Raw genomic sequence first — 25,801 nt, 5'->3', positions numbered from 1 at the left:
AATGTTTGTCCACACAAAGCTTTGATCATTTAAAGCTGCTCCCAAGCACCCTTTACATTTGCAGATCAGCTTGTAGAGCACATTTGCTTTTCATTCAGGAAGCAGAAGCCCTGGGCTGAAAGTCTCCTTAGCTGTCTGTGCAGCTTTCGCAGCACAGGAGACTCAAATTAAAGTTCAGCTGAGGCATTTTAAGGATCAGCTGGGGGAATGTGCGACCCCCTTTCCAGGTCTCCACGCCCCCCCCTGGGGGTCCCGACCCCCAGATTGAAGACCTCTGGTATAGAGGGATTTCACTATATTTTTCAAACTACCATCAATTTCATTTGGCAAAGGCAAAAATAATTGACAACCCAAGTCCCTGGGACTTATGGCCAAATGTTAACCATGTGATAGAGGTCATGTGGTCTTGCCTTAAACAGTCTTCAATGACCATTTGTGTAAAAGATGGATAAGGTGAAAGCCAGATCTTAAACCACAGTAACCACAGTGCGACGTATTCTATATCCTCCAACAAGGGGAGGACAACTTACAAGTGATTAATAAGGCTAGCCGTGCTCCTAGACGTTCCTAATAGCCTAGACAAAAATGTAACCCTAAACACCGGCCTCATGTGTCCCCTGAGGCACACACTTGCTCTTGCATAAGGCACTAGGGCCCATATTTATACTTTTCTAAAGCCGCATTTGCATCATTTTTTGACGCAAAAGTGGCGCAAACTTTCAAAATATAATTTAATTTTGTAAGTTTGCACCGCTTTTGTGCCAAAAAATGATGCAAATGTGGCGCTAGAAAAGTATAACTATGGGCCTAAGGCCCATATTTATACTCTGCTTGCGCCGGATTTGCATCATTTTTTTAACGCAAATTCGGAGCAAAACTAACACCATATTTATACTTTGACGCTAGACCTGTCTAACATCAAAATATCTCAGTGTGTGTCATTTTCTGGATGCATGAAACCGCCTTGCGTTAATGAGATGCAAGATAGGCGTTCCCGTCCAAAAAATGACTTAAACACCCGTGCGCCATATTTATCCAACGGCGCAAAAATGCCGCACGGCTGGGAGGCGGGGTTTGGAAAATGGTGCAAATTACGATTTGCGCCAAAAATGAACGCCTGGGTCAGGGCAGGGGTTAAAATGGGGCAAACACACCAGTACTTAAGGAAAACCCACAGAAGCAACATCAGAGCTCCAAAAGGAAGACATGGAGGTGCTATTCATCCAGCATGCACGAAGACGCAGAGCACAGGAGCAACATCATCAGCTTCCACCACACCAACAGGGACCCCAAAGGCAATGCCGAAGGCAGGAAAGGATATTCCGGACCAGGCCAACCCTTCAGGGCTTCAGGGAACATGACATCATCCAGAGGTACAGACTAAACTGGCAAGCCATACAGCAGCTGCTGCGCCACATTGAGCCACAGTTGGCACCCAGCTTGCAGACACCCCACATCATTCCACCAGAGACCAAGCTGCCAGCTGTCCTGCACATGTTGGCAAGTGGCTGTTTTCTAACCACTGTTGCCCTGGTTGCCGGGATCTCACAGCCCTCATTCTCTACCTTCCTTCCCAAAGTACTTGATGCCATCATCTCCCTCACACCCCGCCATATCAGCTTCCCCAACACACAGCAGAAGCAGCAGGAGACCAAACAGGGCTTCTATCAAATCAATGGCTTCCCACACATGCTTGGTGCCATTGACTGCACACATGTACCGATTGTGCCACCTGCTGCAACCGAGCATCTACACTGCAACAGGAAGCACATACACTCCATCTATGTGCAGGCCACTGTGGATCACCGGTGATTGATCACCAACACTGTGGCAAGGTATCCTGGGAGTGTACATGATTCATTCATCTTCCGCCACTGCACCATCAATCAACACTTCCAGGATGGACGATATGGAAATGGCCTACTTGTTGGTAAGTACAGAAACCTAGTTATATACACACTGCACAGCAACCCTGTAGGACACACAACACATACACCACTACATTGACACGTGGCCAGGAAGACACTGAGGCTGCAACACTGCTAGTCATGTCAGACATCCTGAACCAATGGGATACACACCTATGGACAAATGACAGATGCAAATAACAAAAGATGCCACTCCAGAGCCACAAGGGACCTATTTAAAATCACACAGTGACAATGACATGGCCTTATCTGGAAGTACAACTTAGAAGATGAATCTTCCAATATCACATCAATAACACTCAATTAGACACCCTTCGAAGCAATACGTACTGTGTAAGGGGTGTGTAATGTGTTTGGCTGCAGGTCAAACACCATGAGACACATAGCATGATGATGCTGACTCTAATGAAGGTGACATGGAATCATTGAGGCAGTACCAACATCTCACTTCACTCCTGGTGACATTGCCCGCTAGCAATAAGGAAGTGGACTGTGCTATGAACACATATTGATGTGACAATAATGCAAAGTGCACACTGCTGCACATACGGATTGAGACAAGTACACATATACATAACAGATGTACAGGCACATGGACCTTCTGACACTTAAACCTTCACCCCCACAACCAAGTTAGCCAGCTTCCCTGGAGCAGTTTCAGTAGTGTAGGTACACGTTTGCACATGAGCCAACTCAGTGAGGGCACAAAAATGGGTTTGGCTAGAACTTGTCACAGATGGGATATTTGTGCATTGTCAATTGTGAACACGTCAGTGCTGCCAACTTATGGAGATGTGTTGTACATTGTCACCTAGCCAAATCAAAGGGCCTCACTGTTGTTTTTCACATGCTATTACATATGTTGAATTGGATGGGATGTTCAGGCCATATAGTGCAACCGTGTTACCACCACAGTGGAATCGATTGTGTGTGTGGAAGTATCATGTCACCTCCAGTGAAGGCACATGGACACTTCTTTCACATGACATAATGCATGGGAGATACACAATGAACTGCAAGTTTACAAATATACCGCTGATATCAGGTCAATCAATCAAACACCAGTTTTGATAATTAAACAACCCAATGCAGAAAGAACATCCTAGAAGCCTAGGATCCCACACAATAACACAAACACAGATGAGTCACAGACAACACAAGATAACAACTGCCATGCAAAGGGATAGTCAAGGTGCAAGCAACATCCAAATATTTACACTCATTTTCTCTTTCAGCTGATCAGGGTTACGGGATCCAGCCATGGATTATGACCCCATTTGCCAACCCAAGCACAGCATCAGAGCATGCCTATAATGAGGCACATCAGAGGACACGCACCATAGTGGAGAGGACTTTTGGCATCCTGAAGTCCAGATTCCAGTGCCTCGACATCACCAGAGGCAGCCTCCTATATTCACCTGAAATGGTCTGCAAGATCATTTTGACCTGTGCCATCCTGCACAACATTTGTGTAAGGAGGAACATTCCCCTCTATGAACCAGACCCACAAATGACTGAAGAGGAAGAAGAGGGGGATGCTGTTCGTGAAAATGAGGGGGACCATCCAAACACTGCAGCAGGATTGCGTCGGAGACAACACATTGTACAAAACTTCTTCTAACTATAGTCACCCTCACCACTTTGTTATCATATGTCATTAAACACCTACCTTCATCATTCAATCATGCTCTGGATAGTTGTTATGCATCACATGATCCCTAGGAATCATAATCAGAGTTTAGCCCTGTGGAGCATTGCAGAAATACATATTAGGATACTGAAAAAGCCACAACACATTTGATGGGTATGAATGTACACCCAACATCACACACAGTGTAAATGACATATTTCCTGTCTATTTCACAGGTGAAGGGCAATATCAGAGGACCACAGCTATGACACACATCCATGTTGCCAACATGGCCCATTGCAGCACAAGACACACAACTAAGACACCGTCAATCATAAGAAAAAAAGTGTCTCATACATGAGGCAGTGGATGTGCTATTGCATTGGTAACAGGAATGAATGACCAGACCCTTGACAGCAGTAAGTGTGAAATCAGCTATCTTTGCAAGGAGCATGTGTGACAAGGAGTCAATGTAAGCGGAAAATGGATAGCACAAGTGAACCAGGTATGACAAGCATTGCTCACAAGACATGCCCTGCGCAGTCCACTTCAGGTAATAAGTCCTGCCACTACCATGTTTTCAGTCTCTGCCCACACTTCTTTAGGGTGCCCTGTAAATGGACTATCTGTACCCTGAAAATCTTCATCTACACACACCCAGACTCCCATTCTGACTCATGTGTGCTTCCCTCCTTAGTATGGCATGCCATAGTTATAGTTCATCAGTCTGCATGGACTTCAGGTCCGATAATGCACTGCCTGGTAGTTGCTTCCCATGAGAAAGGTCCAGTTGGCCCTTTGAACTTGATTCTCAACTCCAGGATATGTGAGAGACTGCAGCTGCAGACACCTGTGAGCACTTCCTTGCAGACCAGCCATTTGAACCTGCCCTGCCATTGCTGCTGCCTGGAACTGCTTAGAAGCTGCCATTTTCTGAATCTCCTTGTTTTGCAGAGGTGTACAAATAACTTGTGTAACAGAGCCCTTGGGGGATTGTGTAACGTTGCAGACCACAGCACAAAAACAGTTTTTCGTTCCCACAGTGTTGTTCCAGCTTTTCCCATTCAGAGTCTGCTCACTGTGTATTTGCCACGTTCATGTTAGTTCCCGACAGAGCCTGCATCCTGCAAGCCTGACTGGTTCCTGTCTTTGTGTTAACTATAGAGGTTCCCTGTGGCTACATTTGTCTCATAGTTGCTTTCCATGCCCTCTTTTTCCTCCTGGGGTATTGTGTCTGGTAGGTCTACGATGAATCATCAAATATATTGTATACTTTAATCAGTTTCCTTATCGTATTCTGTTCTGGGACATGAATTCAAATTGCCTAATCCAGCCCCCATCCCTTGTCTGGTTTTGCAGATATTCATTAGCGCCAAACAGTGACAGTGTTCTATGGCTGAATGCATGGATTCTGTAGGTGGTCCAAGGTGCAGTTCCACCTAAAGAGAGTGTTCAACAGCCAGCGCAATGGCCACCAACTTAAACATCGGTGGGCTGACCTTTTGGCCAGAGAGCAAGACCTGCTGGACCACCTGGGTGTGGTGATGGTGGCCCTGTTGGTGAGTACAAATCAGACTAATGTGTACAGTAAATTGCTCTGTAGTGACAGTAGCAGATTCTGTGACATGCTGCATTTGTGGACATGTGGAATGCAAGTTGAACATACAGTGGCCCTGATTTATACAATATTTGCTACGCATTACCGTCATTTGTTGACGCAAAAGGTGTACAAACTTACAAAAGATAACTTGTTCTTGTAAATTAGTGCCGCTTTGATGTCAATAGATGATGGTAATGCAGCACAAACAAAAGTATTATTCTTGGCCTGTGAGTGTACCAGGAATGAGATGTATTTCACATGCTAATGCAAGGAACCAATGCAGTCCCCAATTACTTTGAATACATGTCTGAACTGTATTCATGGCCATACGTACAAAGATCTTCCTAACCTCTGGTAATATCTTATGCTAATATTTTGACTTGGTTTGTGCAGCATTTAAGTTAATTATGGATGCCAAAGTAATGCACACTTGATAATATCAAAATGTTTTGTGCTACTTTCCATACCTGTAGCGTAAACAAATGAAGCAAATGCTACACATAAAAAAAACAAATATCTGGCCCTAAGTTCATTGTTCCTGTGTGTTTTATTTTGCCTTGGCCCCAATTGCTGGTACAGAGCTGATGCATTTGCCATCTGTGTCACTTTATAGCCAAGCAATTTTCTAAAGTTAATAGGTCATCATGGGATCCCTGAACTTTGTGAATGCATGGTCACAAATTAGTTATTTGCATTATGTTGTGCAAGGGACCCCTGACTGCTTCCATCATACATTTAAAGTGATGAAATAGTTTGCTAGTTTATGTTTGGTACACCCCTGCTGATCTAGTGCAGCATATGTACAATTGTTAAGTTCTCAGTATGAAGGCTATCATAAACATGGTTTTTTGCTAAGATCAGCAGGCCAGCATTCCTGTGAGTGCTGCCATTCCCACGGTGCATACAAATTGAGACCTACCTCATCAAGATTGCCAAAGAAGAACATTTGCTAAACCATGTTTCAATTAGGGGACAGTGTCAGTTTGTTGTATAACCACTGATCACCAAACTTGGCAAATGTAAGATAATCAATGTGGCTAATTGTGATCTACAATACCTGATATAAGTACACAGGGCCCTGAGTAACACATTTCAGGTGCAATGACTACAACTGTGCCCAGGCATTCTGTCACAGATGATCAAATTAGACACTGTCAGCATATATTTCTTTGTTGTTTTGATTTAGATAAATGGCCAATCCATGTTTATCGTAACATTGTTATCAAGTAACACACAGGATCCCTGCCATCATGGTGTCATAGGGGTCATATACGGCTCTGGGTACACTGCCAATGTGGCATATGTAACCTACATACATCACAGGCACACATATAATGGACCATAGAAAGCACAATAATTCCTGAACTAAACTCAAGCCACATAAGCATCAAACAGTAACTCAGCGTCCCTTGATGCACAAGCCACAATACCTGAGTGGCAGGTATTGCAGTGCACCAGGAATGTGGCTTTGCATGTCTCTCATAACAACAAATGAAGAAATGGAGAACCCATTAGAAATAATTCTGCACAAAATTGAGTAATCATGTTTGGCACCACATGATTGTTTGGGCCAGTGCATGTGTGCATATGTGTGTCAATCACTCACTGGAGTGACAGGGTCAATACATGTTTGCAGTACTATGCCCCTCATTACGACTCCGGCGGGCGGCGAGGCCGCCCGCCAGAATTCCGCCCTCCGTAATACCGCTCCGCGGTCAGAAGACCGCGGAGGGTATTATGAGTTTTTCCCTGGGCTGGCGGGCGGTCTCCAAAAGACCGCCCGCCAGCCCAGGGAAAAACTCCCTTCCCACGAGGATGCCGGCTCGTAATAGAGCCGGCGGAGTGGGAAGGTGCGACGGGTGCTATTGCACCCGTCGCGTATTTCACTGTCTGCAAGGCAGACAGTGAAATACATTTTGGGGCCCTCTTACGGGGGCCCCTGCAGTGCCCATGCCGTTGGCATGGGCACTGCAGGGGCCACCAGGGGCCCCGCGACTCCCCCTCCCGCCATCCGGTTCCCGGCGGGAGAACCGCCAGGAACTGGATGGCGGGAGGGGGAGTCGGAATCCCCAAGCCGGCGCAGCAAGCTGCGCCGGCTTGGAGGATTCCTTGGGGGCAGCGGGAAACCGTCGGGAGACCGCCGGTTTCCCTTCTCTGACCGCGGCTAAGCCGCCGCGGTCAGAATGCCCCGCGGGGCACCGCCGTCCTGTCGGCGGTGCCTCCGCGTCCAGCGGCCCTGGCGGTTACAAACCGCCAGGGTCGTAATGAGGGCCTATGTCTGTTGGGGTGTGCACATGCCTGAGGTGCTGCTCTATCATATAAAGTGTCACACACAGTGATTTGTTGTTCCAAGTTTTGTACAGTGAGCAGACATTGAGCACATTTCACCCTTCCATGTTTTACAGGTGGACCAGCCCCCTACATAATTGGAGAAGTGGCTTGATTTGCGGACCAAGACATATCCAGTAAGTGTTGATATGTTAGTTCTGTGTTGTGTTTGCAGCTGTTGTGTGATTGACTCCTGTGTGTTGGACACATTGCAAGGTATGATGTGCTGGCACATGATCTGATATGTGACTTGCCTGGAGCTTGACATTTTGTTCCATGTTTGAGTTAGACAATCAGCGATGGAGCGTCATATTTTAGGATTCTAGTGCTGCGCTATAGCATGGGCAGGTGAGCAGGGTGATATTTGTTGCTACATTTATCCCAATGATAAATTTGGAGGTGGCCATTTTCATGATTTAGTCAGCAAGTCATACCCTGATTCACACAGACCAGTGATGCCGAAGTGTCACCCAAGGACTTGAGCCTTCCTGTTAACTAATGAACATGTAGGACTGTATATTTGACTTCCTAGCAGCATCTAGCTCCACATGTTGTGCTACGTTTATGTGGCACTTGAGTAGAATGTTATTGGTGTGCATGCAGCTCAAGCCCAGATGGGTGCTTGCATCTATGTGCTTGTTTTTGGAAAGGTATTAGTGAGATCCAATGATATTGACAATTGTCCTCAATTAGGATCATAAATGTGGATGTGATTGGCCAATGTTTGAGTCAATCCTAGTTTGCAGCCCTCCTTACCTGTGGTGGACTGACTAAACCCATGGACAGCTGTCCATAGCCTCCTAGCTGTCCTTGATGTTTGAAAGTATGTGTTGCATGTCCATCACCCCCTGAGGCACAGGGTTAGGGTTATGAAATATGTGTACCTGGGTGTGAGGATCCCAGTGTACAAGACAGATATGTAATTCCAACATTCATTTGTTCCACCCTAGGATACCCCCTCATGATTAGCCACTGCATACCGTCTAGGAAATTCCATTTACAAATCATAGATCTTGTGGGCCTTGATTGTCATACAGAAGATAGTCATTAGTTGGCCTGTCACATGTGGAGTACTTGCTGCATTTGTTATGTGATTAATGGAAGTACAATGATGCACAGATCATTTAAGTAGGTACACACCTTTTTGAGCATTGCTGTGCTGTTAGATAGTAGATGTGTAGGCTGCGTTGGTCTGTCATTCCTCAGGTACATTCTATGATCTGTACTGTGATTTGGACTGTTTCAGCTATTTTTGAGGAAGTGTTACAATATCATCTGTAGATGTATCACACAATGATGTCACTAATGTTTGGCTTTCTCTATTTTATAGATTAGAGAAAGATTAGATCAGGGAATTCCAGAGGCGGGCACATACTATATGTGGAGTCTGGGTTCCGCAATATGGCACAGTGTTATCGCCATGAGAGAGCCCCAGGGGTCTGGAGGGTTTTTGCCCAAGGGGGGTCATCCTTGCCCACAACAGCCACCACCACCAGAACAACCGCTCAGACCACAGGCGTCCAAAGGATGACAGCCACTGTTGCAGGTCTGTCAACCTCATCAGCTCCAGGCCCACAGACAGCAGCTCCTGCACCTCCCCCTCCAAGCACGACACCGGCACCAGCAGTGCCATCCATTAGTGGCACACAGACAACCCCAGCTGCAGTGATAGACAATGCCGAATTTCAGTCTATGAGACGTGACATGCAACGGATGTTGCGCAGGATGGACAGGCTGCAGCAGGAGGTGTCCCGCAATAGTAGGAAAATGCAGGGTATAAAGAAGATCCTGCGGAGGGCATATTTGTGACTTTTGGACCCTCAATTCCCTCCCCTCCCTCCTCTTTCCTGGTTCTTATCTTTAGTGCGTTTAGGGGGCTTACTGTTAGGTTAGAGTAGGCTGTTAGTTTAGTTAGTATAAGTGGGTTGGGGGTTGGAGGGGGTTATATTATTACATGTGTTTTTTGTGTGCGTGGGTGGGGGATGATGTTGGGGTTTATGTGTATAAAAAAAATATAAAAAATAAAAAAGAATATATAAAAATACAAAATAAAAAATACCCCAAAAAAATATATTTGTTTAGGATAAGATAGTATGTGTTTAGGTTAGTATATGTTGTCCTACATGTGTCCCGTCATATAAGGGGGTTGATGTTTAGAGTGTTTAGTTAAATGTGATAGGTAATTTTAGATTAGGGTAGTTTGGGCCAGTTGTGGGTAATGTGTAGTTAGGATAGGTTAGGCTAGTTAAGGTGTTTGCCCTAGTTTTATTATCCTTTTTTTTTACTGTTAAATAAATATTTAGGTACTCCTTTACAGTATGTGTCATATGCTTGGGGATCAGAGCCATGGCATGGGTGAACAGTGTCAATTTAGTATTTGCATTTGAGTTCCATCCTGCATCCGAATCCCATTATTGACATGGTTATTCACAATTCTGAATATGCAGTCACATTGGCAGCTACAACAAAGCTACTTCTCAATGCATCTGCCATCCATTGCACCCACCACTCAAGGTTACTATGGTTCCCAATGTGTTGTGAAGTTTGGATGTGTTTTTAAATCTGTCATCAATTGAGACCTGATTTGGAATCTTGTGCACTGTGGTACGTCTGCCTGCAGCCTGATATTCATGTGAACCCTGATTAGCTGAATTAATTTATAATCTTATGTAGTATTGTATACATAACTCACACCTACCATTTCTTACATTGTACTCCCAGGTTACATAGTTGTCCATACACTCGTACACATCCATTCCTGCTGTATGGTGTGTGTGTGTGATGAAACTTTATAGTCAGATGTCACATACATAAAGATTGTCTTGAAAGGAATGTTGGACACATTGATTTTCAGCTTATACATACTTTGAAGCAGACTTTTTCAGTCCAACACAGCATTATACTGTTAGTTTTCAATTTACTTCAGAAATAAGCCTCAGGAAGCACAGATGATGATACTATCCAGACCCCAGTGCATAATTATCAGCCCACAATCTTTCAACGCAGTTGTATTGAAATTCTATGGCCATTGACATGTGACATACATCACTAATCTCCTACACAGTTGATGTGTCACATTACACAGAAACAAAGGATTTGTGTAAAGTGCTATTTATTTGAAAGTGCTGTAGTGCAATAATTAGAAAGTCCAGGATTGTGAGTCCATTAGTGTGACGCCATCTATTGTAGTGCTACACAAGTACAATGGGACATGTCTTTGGACATGCTGGGGTGAAGTGTCATACAGTGCAGAGGAACATGAATTGCCAATGAGGTAGTGAGAGACAATCACAGAGCATAGTGTCAAGGTAAACAGTGTGCTGGAGAACAGTGCATGTGACCAACTGTTGCAAGACTGGCATGTTAACAAGCACAGGGCCTAGGATATCAGTGCCCATGTGGCATGGACTTGCGCTACCGGGTACTCCTATGGGTGAAGGTGATCTGTTTCACTTCTTCTTCTTCTGATGTGTGTGTCGTCTCCTCTGCCCTTGGTGGTGGTGGGTGTGAAGGGGCAACACACACTTCAGTGTTTGAAGATGTGGAGTCAGAAATACCGGTAGCTGCCAACTGTGGGTCTATTAAGGGCATTACTGCAGCAAGGAGGAGCTGCTGGTTCTTGAGTATAGCAGCTACATCACTGTGGTAGGCAGCCAGGTTGGCCCTGAGGGAGTCATGATTCCCTTACACTTTGTTGTAGTCCTTGCAGGATGGATGTTAGTGTTTGCATGGCTGCTGCCTGTTCTGCAGATGACATCATGCACAAACGCATCACCTCAAGGCTGGCTGTCATATTTTGCATCCTCACCCGCACCTCCTTCGCCAGCTCCCGCTGTACTCCAACTACAGTCCTCTCAAAGGTGGTACTATTGTCCTCAGAGTCCTCAGCTGGATTGGAGCTGGCAGGTCGTACTATTGGGGTGGTGAGTGGGCCCTCTGTGATGGCTGCTACTTCTGTGCTCCTCCTTGCGACTGAAGGTGGGGTCTGGAGGGTTCCAAGGACATCTTGGAGGGTCTGCTGGCTAATGTTTCTCAGCTCATCATCCATGTCATCAGGGAAGTCCAGGACAGGCATATCCCCAGGAGAGCCTTCTTCCTCTGCAATGAGATATTGTACAATTAGTGTGTCTGTGTTGTGGCATTTGTAATGTGACGTTCATGACTTCCTATTAGTTGAACATTGTGATCTTGGTTCCTGTTCATTGTTCCTGTCATTAAGATTAGCAGCCTCACAGGCCTATGCCCCACCTGCATGTCATATGTAGTGTGGGCAGTTTTGGTGAATTGTCTGCGTCACATCCTCTAGGTGTAGGTTCTGTCCAAATTGTATGTTGACACCTTCTTGTACTGCTCAACCCTCTGTCTACTTCCATTATCATTGTGGGGCCTTGCACTGGCTGTGGGTGTTCTGATGGCACTTGCACCACACTTAACAATCTGGAACTGACCCAATCTCTGATATTTCACATCCACCTATATGTTGCTGAGACCTAGCATATATTATGTATAGCATTGGCATGGCACGGTACAGGTGTCAGCATTGGTAGTGTGTACTGCGGATGTTGGGGAATGTGTGCTACATTGCATTGCACTGATGGTCCTAGCAGTGTTCCATTTCCTCTTATGACTGTGCGGGTGTGTTTCGCTAGCTAGACACATATGTCCTCCCCCTCAGTGCTGTTGTCTTAGCACTATGACACTTGAGATGTTGCATGGTGGCATTGCAGCTATTGTAACACAGGCACAGGGTAGACCCTGAAATGTGCACCATGGGTATGACATTACTGCTGTGTATCTAATAATGTTACTAACAATACCTGATGTTTATAGCGCCTCTAGACATGAGCATTTGACAGGATTTGCACATTGTTAGTAATTACAGGGGATTGATAACATCGTCATCCTGAACCCTCTATTTTGGGTGTGTTTGATCCATGGGCACATAACTGCCATTGGCTACTTGACCTGCCACACAGCACAGGTGGTAGTGGCAACTGTTGTCAATGGTAAATACCACTTGCGGATATGGCCTGAGACTGGAAATTGAGCCCTAGTTCATGTTGCGACAATACCATCTGTCATGTGACAGCAGGCAGTTTTACGTGGTACCCTACCCTCCTGGACTGCCTTTGCCTTCCAACAGCCTTGGCATGGCAGAGTACCCCCATGCAAAGGTTGTTGGTGTAGTATTGTGCTGTGCCCCAGGTTTCCCCTGCACAGCCCATGCACCCATGCCGTGCCCCTTTGCCCTTTCCACTACCTGATTATCATGGCTGACATGCATTGTGTGGTCGGTATGACCCCCCCTGCTTGCAGTTAACAATTAAGCATTTTTGTCCCCCATGCCACTTACCCCGTGTTGTATCCTGGTAGTCTGCGCTGTCCTGTCCTCGAATCCATGTGACGATCTCCTCAGGGATGACGGCTGCCACCATCTCCTCCATGTAGTCCAGGGCCTCCTGAGGTGCTGGACTCCCACCTCCAGTCTGCAGTGCTGCCTTCCTGTTCCTTGCCATCTTTTCCTTGGTCCTGCGCCTGCAGCCATGCCAGCGTTTCTTGCACTCAGTGACAGTTCTCCGTACTTCTTCAACACTGTTGATCATATCGACAATTTGTTGCCAAATTGCCTCTCTCCTCCCAATTGGCAATTTTGAGGTGACAAAACATTGATGCTGGTGTTCCGTCACCTCTTTCACCAGTATTTCCTACTCCTCTGCACTGAACCGGCACTTCTTTTTCTTCTTCACCCTCTCCTGGGTCTTGTCTGGGTCCTCCTGGCTGGTTCCTGGTCGGTTGTAGTCTTCCTGGGGTCTCTCATGACTTCTGGGATCCATTTTGGGGCTCCTTTGCTCATTTTGCTGTGTTTGCGCCGCTTTTTGACGCTATTGTGGCAAAAAAAGGTGCGTATCCGGTTTGTGACGTCGTAAACAGGATAAAAGTCATTTTCGCCGCATTAATGTCATTTTTCTTTACAACGTGGCACAATGGTTTGAGTAAAAAAAAATACTCTAACCTGTGGTTTGTGCCACAGAGCGTCAAAGTATACATTTGACTCCAGGGTGGCGCTAAGAAATGGCATTAGCCGGCGTTAAACTTTTTGACACAAAACTGCGTCGGCACAGTTTTCCATCAAAAAGTATAAATATGGCCCTTCGTTTTTTATTGGGTTTATGTCCAAGTCTCTTGACAAAACCAAAAAATAGCATTGTTTAAATTTCAAGTTATAAGTCCCTCTCTCCCAAATAACATTGTAAACTATCCCAGCTAAGGCATGCATGGATAACATGCTTCCTATTGTGTGTGTTATTTAATGCAGATAACTTGCTCATTGACTCATTCTGGACAGTCTTAAATTCACCTCAGTTAACACTTTCTTAGAGACGTCCATTCTAAAAAAACACTGGTTTGGGAACCATTCACCAATGTGCCCATGCAGTAAAAATAATGATGCTAACAGTAACACACAACTTGAAGCTCAAATAGACAAGCACACATTCCAGAGCAAAAAGTAATCCGCATTATATGTTACCAACAGGACTGAGTTAACCCTGAAGGACACAAATGAGCACTTGGTATGTCTATTCCACATGCTTCTCAGATGGCTTCATATAATGGAAAGAATTTCTGTTTTTTTTCCCCAAATGATTAAGCCCGGTTGTGAGGAAACATACCCAACATGCTGGATGGGGGATATCAATATTTTGTGCGCTATTTAATATATAAGAAATATACACTCTCATTGTATCGAATGTTATATATTGCATGTCAGAACAGTCAAAAACACTGAACATTCCTCAGACAAATTCATGGAAAGGTACGTCTAGGTAAGTCTATGTATGGCTAAAAATACTTATTAGATAGTTACTTTGACGGTGAACTGGATGCAGTGTTTTTGTAGGTCAATATTATCGACATCAAAATAGCCATATATAGCCACAGATACCATCTAAAACAGAGGTTGTTTGTGAAATGGGCTTCATTATTTGACACACACACATTACAATCAATTGATTTAAGAAAATAATAAGATAGGTCGATATCTCAAGATCTTAATTACTAGCAAACAACATCTTCATTTATATTGAGGACAATTTGAGTGTTGAATAACAAGACTGCTCTGTCACTAGTGATACAGAAACAGAGGTAACAGTTCTAGGTCAGCCACTTGATAGCTGATTAATGTCCATGACTATGGCCTCTCCACCATACAAGTACTGAAACTAAAACATCATTCAGTACAACCGACATCACTTCATATTCGGTATAAACCAGGTGATAAAAATAATCAAATGATTTATCATTTATGGCTATCTGGAAGTGTATGCTATTCATTTCACTGATCAAGTAGACTGGGAACAATGTCAAGCCCAGAACTGATTCCGGTAACACAATCTATTCCGAATTTACATCCAAACCAGTTTCTAGAATCAGCATTTGAAGAACAAGTTGCCTCCTTGATCTTCAATGTAAGGATGCAAATTGCAATAAAATGGGCATAAATGGCTCCCAAAAGCAAGTTGTAGGTTCTTTAAAACTCAAGGATCAGGTATTTGTATACTTGGTCTCAGTAAAAGTTGGCCCCTCTTAACTTACATCACACATAGGCCCTCATTCCAACCGCCATATGGCCGCTCTGCGGTCGGAAGACCGCTGGGGCCATTCCAACCTTCCCGCTGGGCCGGCCGGTGCTAACATTGTTAGCGCCCGCCGGCCCAGCGGGAAGGCTGCCTGCAACACAGAAGCCGGCTCCGAATGGAGCAGGCGGTGTTGCAGGTGTGCGACGGGTGCAGTTGCACCCGTCGCGCTTTTCTCTGTCTGCTAAGCAGACAGTGAAAAGCTTCATGGGGCCCTGTTAGGGGGCCCCTGCACTGCCCATGCCAATGGCATGGGCAGTGCAGGGGCCCCCAGGGGCCCCAGGACACCCGTTCCCGCCAGCCTGTTCCTGGCGGTAAAAACCGCCAGAAACAGGCTGGCGGGAAGGGGGTCAGAATCCCCATGGCGGCGCGGCTTGCAGCGCCGCCATGGCGGATTGGGCCAACCGGGGTTAATCCAGCGGGAAACCGCCGGACCCGGTTTTCTGACCGCGGCGGAATGGCCCAGGAAGCACCGCCAGCCTGTTGGCGGTGCTTTCCGTCGTTCGCAGCCCTGGCGGTTTTTACCGCCAGGGTCGGAATGACCCCCATAGTTCCATATCTCCTAAATTATGTCTAACTTACATCACATAATTCCATATCTCCTAAATTATGTTTAAGATTCAAGAAACTGATATGGGGCCATTTTCATTCTTACAAAACTACTGCTCCATTAAAATGTAGAGGGCGCAATGTTTCCAAAGGCAAAACAGTAATAAAATGTCAAAATCAATTAAACATGTACCACTCTTAGAATGCTCGTCTCTTTCTCTACTTGGGGCCCTCTCTCACCATCTACTAATTCATTCTTCACTGTGTGCTTATTTTTCACATTTCAGATTGTAAGAAACCTAGTAGCACTGGGACTCTCAAGGTAAATACATTCAATTATTTTCCCTAATACTATGACAAAATTACACGGTGCATTTAAATTAATTCATCATTTCAGTTTCCATTACTTGTGCTACTCAGTAGACCGAGTAATACACATTTCCTCTGTGAAGGAATATTAGCACCTACTACTACAAGGTTCCAGACAAATATCACATGCACTATCTTTAGGTAGGTTCTGCTACTGAAGAACACTTTAGTCCTGCTCCTAAGTGTCCTTTCAAGCTGCTTTTATTCCCTCACAGACTGCCTCGACCATATTCTCCACCTCCTCCTTTCTCATACTTGGGACATTTGTAGAATCATTGCAACTTAGCTTCAAATTCTGCAACATTTTGGAATGCATTTGCAAGGTCATTTCTGTTCTGACATTATAATATTGGAAAGAAGGCCCCAATACATAAAACAATAAACATGAAAAAGTATAGGAAATTCATGTTTATGCAACATTTTATCATGTTAGTCTCAAAGCTTTTTCATCAATTAGGTTCATTTTATTGACCCTGGAAACATGAAGGTCATGCAGAACCAGAGTGATTCAAACCTGTATCTTACAGTTACAAGCATATTTCTTAAGAAAAGGTATCTTAGCTCACTGCACTAATACACCAGCCGTTGACTTTCTTCTTTCTCTGCTGTTCTAACTCTTCTTTGAGCAGCTCAAGATCCTCTGACTTCTGTAACACAACTTTCCATTCACTCTTCAAGTACTGAAAGCATCCGACCATAAGAGGTTGCACACAGCCGTCATCAAGACATGTATTTGAGTGGTGCTACTGCATAGGATGGTGCCCCCAAGGGGGAAACTGAAAAGGGGATTCCAGATCATGACCAGAAAGCCCTCAATGGAACTTAGCATTACTCCCGACCCACACTCTAAATTACCAACATAAACCAGTAGTGTACAAAATTGCATATTGTTTTCAAGATCATTGCAAAAATAGCTTAGAATTTCCGCACAATTGTTAAAATGTATCGTGAATGACTGTTTTGGACAATGTCATATCTCATTTGAAAACTCTCACGTGAAGCCTACAGGAGACTGGTTCGAACTAAAAATGTTTCTTAGTGAGACTGTTTCAGTTCAAATCAGTCTTCTATGAGACAAAACTATGCAGAATAGGGAACTATACAGTTTTATGAAATGTCCTGAATTTCGCAAAACAAGAAATGTATACACTTTGCAAATTTTACTAGTGTTGTTTACATTTTATCCAGGCCTTGTATATGCCACACTGCACGGCTTCTCAAGAATACCCCCCCTAGAAGCTCTCAAATAGGCAATCATTGAATAAAGGGTTTAATTTCCCTGGATCTCAAGAACAGGACGTAGAATCTCTTTTTATGTTCACTCACCATACGATGAACCTCAGGCCAGAAGGAAACACCGCCTCCACTACGTAGCTTTCCAATTGAGTCTGTGCCTGTGGAGTAAAAAATATCATAAGGTAAGTACACAATTTGTCAATATATATAAGACAATACACTACAAAATCAGCAGGGACTCTGTGGGCGAATCCATCTTTTTAAGATACATCTTTTTCAAACTCTTTATGAAACACTACGGGGGCTGTAGCAGCAGAAGCACCAGTCTTGCAGCAACAACAAAGAACTCGAGGCCAAAGCCAAGGCCAATCGCTTGTATCTCGTTAAAATTCATAGTCTTCCTTCTTGGGCACCACCTGCCCAAAGCATTACCTTGCTAACCCCTACCTAAGTCAGAATGGGGGGAACTCCTCTGCTTTTACAGTCTGAAGACACCATCTGCTTACTTTTCTTAGTGCCCAAGGCAGCTACCTTGTTTTGCTTGTCCCTGGCTCTTACCGTTTGTGTGCCAGGACTACCCCAATTGCGAAGGGGAATCGGGAGCAGAATGCGAAGCTTGTGTAATATGTAGGGTATTACCTGGCATGAAGCCACTTTATGGTACTAAAAAAAAAACACTTGGTAAACGTGATCAAACAGGCGTCTGTGAAATCCTGATGCCTGAGCTAAAATCTCAGTTGAACCACCCAAATACATTGAATGATCCTGGACAAATCACTTTCGACTGAAAATTCCACGGTTTGGAAACAGGCCTTTTGGGGTTTGTCAATGCTTGTTTGTTTTTCTCATTCTTTTGTGAAACGGCGTTGTATGGAACTACTGGGGTGTGTGGGGAGAGGAGACAGAAAGAGAGACATAAACAGAGAGAGGGAGAGACGGAATGATTTACTAAAAGCAAGAAGGGCAGTATGCTGTTACTTAGGTTGAAGTTAGCAATGGCTGAAGTGATCCCAATCTAGTGTGCTGCAATGATTGTGAGAAAAATGTGAATGACACAATAATATACCAATGGAATGAGAGGGCTGGCAAATAGACCCTATGAGTTTAACATATATATATATATATATATATATATATATATACACACACACATATATATATATATACACACACACATATATATATATATATATATATATATACATATATATATATATATATATATATATTCAGCAAGTGACAAACAAGTCAAACGTGGCACTCCAAGGATTCAAGTAGTCTTATGTTTAATAATTAATAGGAAAAGCATTTTATGGCTTGCCTATTTCTTTGGCACAGTCTTTATGAAATTTTCACAAACAAAAAGTGTGCGGTGATTCTTGTTGCGCATGGAAAGTTTCGGGATGATCCGTCAAGCAGGGGCAGTGAAGAAGAAGTCTCAAAAACTTTGCATTTCTGATGTTATTTCCCGTAGGATCCTTTAGACATGACTACAGGCTGAACCACTGGATGGAATTACACCAAATTTGGCAGCAAGTTAGCTGTCGGTAGGCAGATTACACTTTCACTTATTTGGTGTAAAGCCATTAAGTAGTTTTTGAAAAATTTAGGGAAATTCTAATTTGAGCAAAGATGAGCTTGTGCAGGGAAATGCACAGCTCTGATTGGATGCCAAACCTTCATACCAGGAAGTGTTGGCAGCCATCTTGGGACTCAGCTTGAGTCAAGTCTTATAAAAAAAATGAAAAAAAGACTTCCCAGAGCAAAAAAAAACATTTTTTTAATTATGTTTTTTGCTCTAATTTGCAGCAAAATTAAAAAAAAAAGCGCAGGCTCACACGCTTGCTTTTTTTAAAGGTCCCCGGGAGGGCCAGGTCCCAGAGGCATTAAAAATTTTATGTGGCGTTCCCTCCTGGCCTGGCCACAACCCCGGGGACCACCAGCTCCCCTGAGATTTCATTTTTAAAAATGCGGGGACGACCACCCGTGGGGCAAACATTTAAAAAAAGAAAAGGGGTCCCTTTGGGACCAATGTGCCCCAGGGGACTACCACCCCTGGGGTTTTGTTTTATATATATGTTGGGTACACTCGGCCCCCCACGCAAAGGGGACCAGCACCCCTCCGGGGAAAAGCTTAAAAAAAGTGAAGGGAGTTCTTTTGGGACACCCCAAGCCCTGGGGCCCACCACCCCCCGGGGCTACATAAACGTTGGAGGGGAGCTGTTCGGCCCCCGTTTTGGAGCCACTGATGGCCCTGGGGACCGCCACCCTGAGGGTCAGCTCCTGCTATGTCCTGGGGTGCCCAAACCCCCGGGACATAGCTGTTTTCTGTGGCTTGGCTGCAGCTCTGCAGCCAAGCTACTGCAAACACTTCAGGTTTAGCTTTCTTCTAGATCCCCTGCACTCAGGTAGGGGTCAGAGATTAAATGCTTCAGCAAGCAGGGACCGGTGGTCAAAGCAGCTCCGTATTTGCTCAAGTAATGGCACTGCAAGGGAAGCCTCAAGGCTTCCCCTGCAGTGCCAGGTAGCCCGTAAAGGGTTTTTTAGTTAAAAAACAAATATTTTCAAAATAATAATAAATAAAGAAGGAAGGACCATGGGGGAACCCTTAAGGGCTCCGATGTGATCTCAGATAGCCCATAAAAGGCTGAAAAAAATGTTTAAAAAATATATATATATCGCTCAATGTGAAGGTTGCAGACCTTTACACTGAGCATTTAGAGTTTGAGTCCAGCTGGACTTATTTCTATTTTTTTTAAATTATTATATTTAAAAAAAAAAATGTTTTATTTTAAAATGGAGACAAAAAACTCATTCTAAGTATACCAGACATCGAAGCCTAAAAAACTCTATCTCTCTCCCTCTCACTTTCTTTTGCTCTCTCTGTCTCTCTTTCAATCAATTCTCCCACTCACACACCCACTGAGACACTTACGCACCCACTCACAGACCCACTGAGACACTCACGCACCCACTCACAGACCCACTTAGACACTCACCCATCCCTGGGGCCAATTTCCACCAAACATGCTCAAAGGGCCGTGCACAGCATTGGGTTGGGTGGTTAGGGGTTGGCTGCAGGGACTGGCTGCAGGTTGGCCCTTGCAGGCAGTCCCTACTGCATACAGGAGAAAGCCGTGCATGGTGTCGGGTTGGGCACTTAATGGAGGGTTGACCTCAGGCGGTGGTTGGATTCACATATAGCAATAAAAATTACTATAGGTTAAAAAAAACACATTAGAGTTCACTGAAAAAAACAAAGGTTACAAAGACATTATATTTAGGTTCTGAATTTACTCGTACAAAACCACAGAAATTCAGCAGTTATAGTTAGAGTTCTTAAAAGTATCTAAAACTCGCACCCTAAGGTAACTATAACTCACGCCATCGCCATGCACAGCTAATTAACCCACATATTATATCTTTGATGACATAGTCTATGCCATCTTTCATATTCTCATTGCAACATTTGCAATAAAATTATTGATGAAATAACTGAGCATGGTGAAGGCATGAGCTATAGTTACCTTAGGGCATGAGTTTTAGTTACTTGAAAGAACTCTAAAGTATAACTGCTGAATTTCTATGGTTTTGAAGGAGTAAATTCAGAACCTAACTATAATGTCCCTTAACCTTTGTTTTTTTCAGTGTATGAATATATATATATATATATATATATATATGTTAATATATATATTTAGTAAATTCAAAAGGTCTTGCCTAATGCTTGACCGAAAACCAGTGTAAAAGCATTGCCCTATACAAACGGAAGAATTAATGTATTTCTATATGATAAATGATACGTAAGCAATGACATGGCCTCCCAACTTGCTTCAGCCCTCTGAAAAATAATGGGGGCCTCATTTATGAGGCCCGTGGTGTTGGGTGGTGCAGCAAGTGCCTTGCTGCACCGCCCTGCACCACAGGGAAAGGCCAGAAATGAGCCATATCTACAAGATATGGCACATTTCTGTCCTCTCCCCCTGCGCTATTGAACATATTGCTGCCTAGCGCTATCACAGGCACCTTTGCTCCATGGTGAAAGGATGCCTGCATTGTGGGGATGATAGTCAAACGAGGGAGCAACGGCAAGAAGTAAAGATATTTCTCCCGGTTGCTTCACACTTACCCCACCCCTGAGGTGGCGTAGGAATCTGACTCATTCCCAAACTTGTAAATCTGGGAATGCGTCAGATTCCTTCGGGTTCCATAGTTGTTGCGTGGGAACACCCCAAGCAACACCCATAGAACGCCCCTTTCAAGCAGTGATATGCTTGAAAGAAGTCCATATTTAAAGGGCCATAAAAAGCCACACAAGGTGGCTTTACATGACCTTATGAACATTGCACCACCGAACAGTAAAAAAAGTGACGCTCTGGTGGCAGAGTGGCAGAGTGTGCCTCAGGGCCCCGTAAATATGGCCCAATATGTCTGCATGGAAATCTTGAAAATAAGGCCAGGTGACTTTGTTTATTTAGTAGGAAGTTTATACTGGTTTACAAAACCATTAAGTAATGTAATAAACATTTGAGACAGCATGCCATAGTCAGACATTCATAAAACAAACTAAAGGTATTTTCAATAATATATATAATTTTCATTCTGGGTTTGACATTTTCCACATCCAAATAAGGAGCAAAGTGCATCATCCATTGAGACCACTTGAAATGCTTAGTTGGAAGAACAATGTGATGGCTCCCATGTCTCTATTCCTATACAGGAATATAGTATGTGCTGTATTGTTTCCATCTGCATACCACTTAATTAATTTTTAATTATCTCCCCTAACCCCCCCCACCAAACAAGTAACATTGGCCCCTGCCCAAATGGCATATTTAATATACCTATGAGTCCCTAGTAAAGTGCACTATATATGCCCTGCACTTGTAAACGAAATGCTCCTGGTGGGCCTGCAGCACAGATTGTGCCATGCACATAAGTAGCCCCTGAACTATGTCTCAGGCTTGCCATTGCAAGGCCTTTGTGTGCAGTTTTACTGCCATCTCAGCTTGGCATTTAAAACCATTTTGCAAACCTTAAACTCCTTTTTCATTTCCTGTAAGTCACCCCTATGGTAGGCCCTTGTGACCCACAGGGCTCAGTGTATCTAAAAGACCGGACATGTGCTTCTACGTTTTACATGTCCTGGTAGTGAAAAACTCCCAAAGTGGTTTTTCACTATTGTGAAGCCTGCTCCTTTCATAGACCAACAATGGGACTGCCCTTATTTGAGTGGCAATTTCCAATCCGAAAGGAGTGACTTTGTCATGTTTGGTATGTTTGGAATGGTAGTGAGAAATCCTGCTTACTGGTAATACTGGATTTAACATTACTATTTTAGAAATGCCACTTTTAGAAAGTAGGCATTTCTCTACTCGTACTGCTCTCTGTGTCTTGCAGCCTGTCTCCAATTCACGTCTTGTCTGTGCTCGGTGACAGCTCCCCTTGTGCATTCCATCCGCACAGTCATAAATACAGGATGCATAATGAGGGTTCTTCTTGGTAAGGAAGGCTGGAGGGGCTCTCAATCACACTTCAAAGGGTAGTGGCTTGACCCCACACAAAGGACTGATAACCCCCACATATCTTCTGCCAGACAGGACTGGGCTGAAAGGGGAACTGGTGCACTTCAAAACCACTCTTTGAAGTCTCCCCCACTTAAAAAGGCACATTTGGGTATAAGTATTGGATCTCTGATCCTACTGAAATCAGACACTTCTGGACTTACAACTGAACTCTGTCAGAAGGACTGTGGTGTTGTTCCAAGGACTCAAAGGGACTGCTTTTCTGGATCAACGGCTTTTCTACTTGTTGCTCTTCTGGCTGCTGCTCCCTGACTCTGCTTGAAGGAATCTGCTTTTCCACCACAAGTGATCTCCAAGGGTGTGTTAGCTTGCCCCTTGTTCCCTAGTCTCAGTGACATCAAAGACTTGAACCATCTGCACCAGGATTCTACAAGCTGTGAGTCTGCCCTACCTATAAAGTGGGCCCAAGGTGCTCTACCTTCTGTGATATTCATTGGAACTGCCGCAAAGCAACGCAACTAAATGCAGCTCAGCTGGCAGCCTCACCAGACTCAATGCCGGGCGGCACGGAGCCTCGCAAAGCCTTGTTGCACAGCTGCCAGCCCATCAAAACCGAAATACAGTTATGCCAAGCCCTGCAAAGCTTTGCCGCACAGCTCCCCACAAACGACGCAAAGCGACGCCAAGCCCTGCAAAGCCTTGCTGCAGAGCTCCCCAGGATCAATGCAAAGCAACCCAAGTACTGCAAAGCCTCGCCACACAGTCTCTATGAACCGACATTGGATGACGCAAAGCCTTGCAAAGCACTGCTGCACAGACCTCACACCAGGATTTGAGTTACTATGTTTCGCAGGCCCAAGCGGGTCCTTGTAGCCAGTCCATGTTACATCACCATCGGCCTGAACTTGTGACTTTGTCCCAGTCCCGTACGACCAAATAGCCACATTTGACGTTTTGCGCTTCTATGCACTACTTACACCCAAATCTTCAAAATTGCATATCTCAGGATCTACATGTTGTATGTTTGTCATTTGGGACTTGTTTTACTTATCAATTCATAATCTGTTTTTCCAACCTGGTGTGGAGTCTTCTTGTGGTGTTTTCACTGTGTTGTTGTATGAGTTTAAGCACCAGTACTTTACACATGGCCTTCAAGGTTAAGCTTGCCTGCTGTGTGCCAAGGTACCCGGGAGTGAGCACAGGATAATTTAGGTTGTGTTGTGACTTACCCTGACTATGATTGTGATCCGTACCTGGACAAGCTGCATACCGCTGCCTACTACAGAGCCAATTTCTAACAATCGTCTATTATCAACCATAAAAAGCAGTATTCCTGTATGACAGCTACATTTTTTAATCAACCATCAACTTGTCTTCAAATGAAGCCGTGCCAAATTACATACGTTTTGATTTGGGGTGATTAATCACTAAACTTTCTGACATACAAACCACTCCAAGTGTGAACAACCACACTATGTATGTATGAAAAAAACACTATGGGGGTTATTCTAACTTTGGAGGAGTGTTAATCTGTCCCAAAAGTGACGGTAAAGTGACGGATATACCACCAGCCGTATTACGAGTTCCATAGGATATAATGGACTCGTAATACGGCTGGTGGTAAATCCGTCACTTTTCCGTCACTTTTGGGACGGATTAACACCTCCTCCAAAGTTAGAATAACCCCCTATGTCTTCTACAGAAGTTAAAGGAGGGACTGCAGGCTTGCCCAGTTTTGTGCCAAATGTAGAGAGTACATGATTTTGTCAAGTTTTTTGTCTGGCATGGGAAAAATATTATTTGTCTCTGTCGAATCTGAGAGCTGTTACTGCAAGACCTTGACCCAAACCTACCTACTGGATTTAACGTTTTGAAGCATATCATTAGGCAGATCCAAGGGATCTTCCTTATATTATCTGAGAATAAACAGAGTCCTCCCCTTATCTCTGGTATTTGTCCCATATTTAGAGCAGTCATCCACAGTGGATTTAGAAAGGATGATCACAAACAGGGCTACTCTTGACCGCCCATATGGGCCTTTTGCTTTTATTGGTTTTGTTGAGCTAACCAGATCTTTAAAATGACCCTGATACATAACCAACCTGACTGTAAGTGTGTGTTTCTTGCTCAAATTCCATCTGTGCACTACAAAGGTTAGTGAGGTGGATTCTAAGTATTCCATTCTAACCTCCGTAATACTGTGAACAACTGCTAAACTTTAACGTTTTTTTTAGTCCCGACTCTTCAGAGTCAATAGAATCTGGTGCAAATAGGGTATATAAACAAAAGATATTTTGTATTTATAAAAACCTATTTGGGGTTTGGTTTAATTGCTAGGTCTTTGCCTGGCTTTATTATCCAAGGAAGACCTTTTGTGGCTAGCTTTAATTCTCTTACTTGTCAATGTACGCTGACAACGTACCTCCTGATCAAACTAGCTCAAGTTCATTTTTATCAGCACTGGCATGGATTTTTGTAAGAGAAAATGTTATTATTCAGTAATATGTGAGTTTTTCATGGGCTTATCGATTGTTTGCAGTAAGTACTGACTTTCAGAATAAATTTAGCTGGTAACTCGTAATGGTCAACAACAACATGCTAGTTCACTTGGATCAACTGAAGTGAACCAGGACAACAACTCCCAGAATGCATCAGTCCGTTAAATGAAAACCCAATACTAGAACAACATGTTCTTAGTGAAATAGAGGCATTTAAGCCCGTATTTATACTTTTTTTGCGCCGCATCTGCATCGTTTTTTGACGCAAAAACGGCGCAAACTTGCAAAATGCCATTGTATTTTGTAGGTTTGCGCCGTTTTGCGCCAAAAAGCGGCGCAAATGTGGCGCAAAAAAAGTATAAATACGGGCCTTAATAACCATAGTTTTTGGGACGCTTTGTATGACTCACTACAAATTATGGCAAAAGCTCACACAGAGGTCTCATCGCTACTAACACGTAACATATATTTATTGTTACCCAACTCTGTTTGAATATTTTTTAT

At 44.0% G+C, this 25,801-nt stretch overlaps 1 protein-coding gene across 1 annotated transcript in view; it reads right to left on the bottom strand.

The window, feature by feature from the left end:
* DLGAP4 (DLG associated protein 4) overlaps positions 1-25,801 on the bottom strand; it is a 1,552,488-nt gene that overhangs the window by 1,103,740 nt on the left and 422,947 nt on the right. Inside the window, exon 3 of the mRNA XM_069243703.1 lies at positions 17,365-17,432. The gene's annotated coding sequence lies outside the window, so the exon portion shown is untranslated. The remainder of the gene's footprint in view (positions 1-17,364; positions 17,433-25,801) is intronic.

The sequence above is a fragment of the Pleurodeles waltl genome, chromosome 7, assembly GCF_031143425.1.
Source record: "Pleurodeles waltl isolate 20211129_DDA chromosome 7, aPleWal1.hap1.20221129, whole genome shotgun sequence".
Taxonomy (NCBI): domain Eukaryota; kingdom Metazoa; phylum Chordata; class Amphibia; order Caudata; family Salamandridae; genus Pleurodeles; species Pleurodeles waltl.
This window is presented reverse-complemented; position numbering and strand designations above follow the sequence as displayed.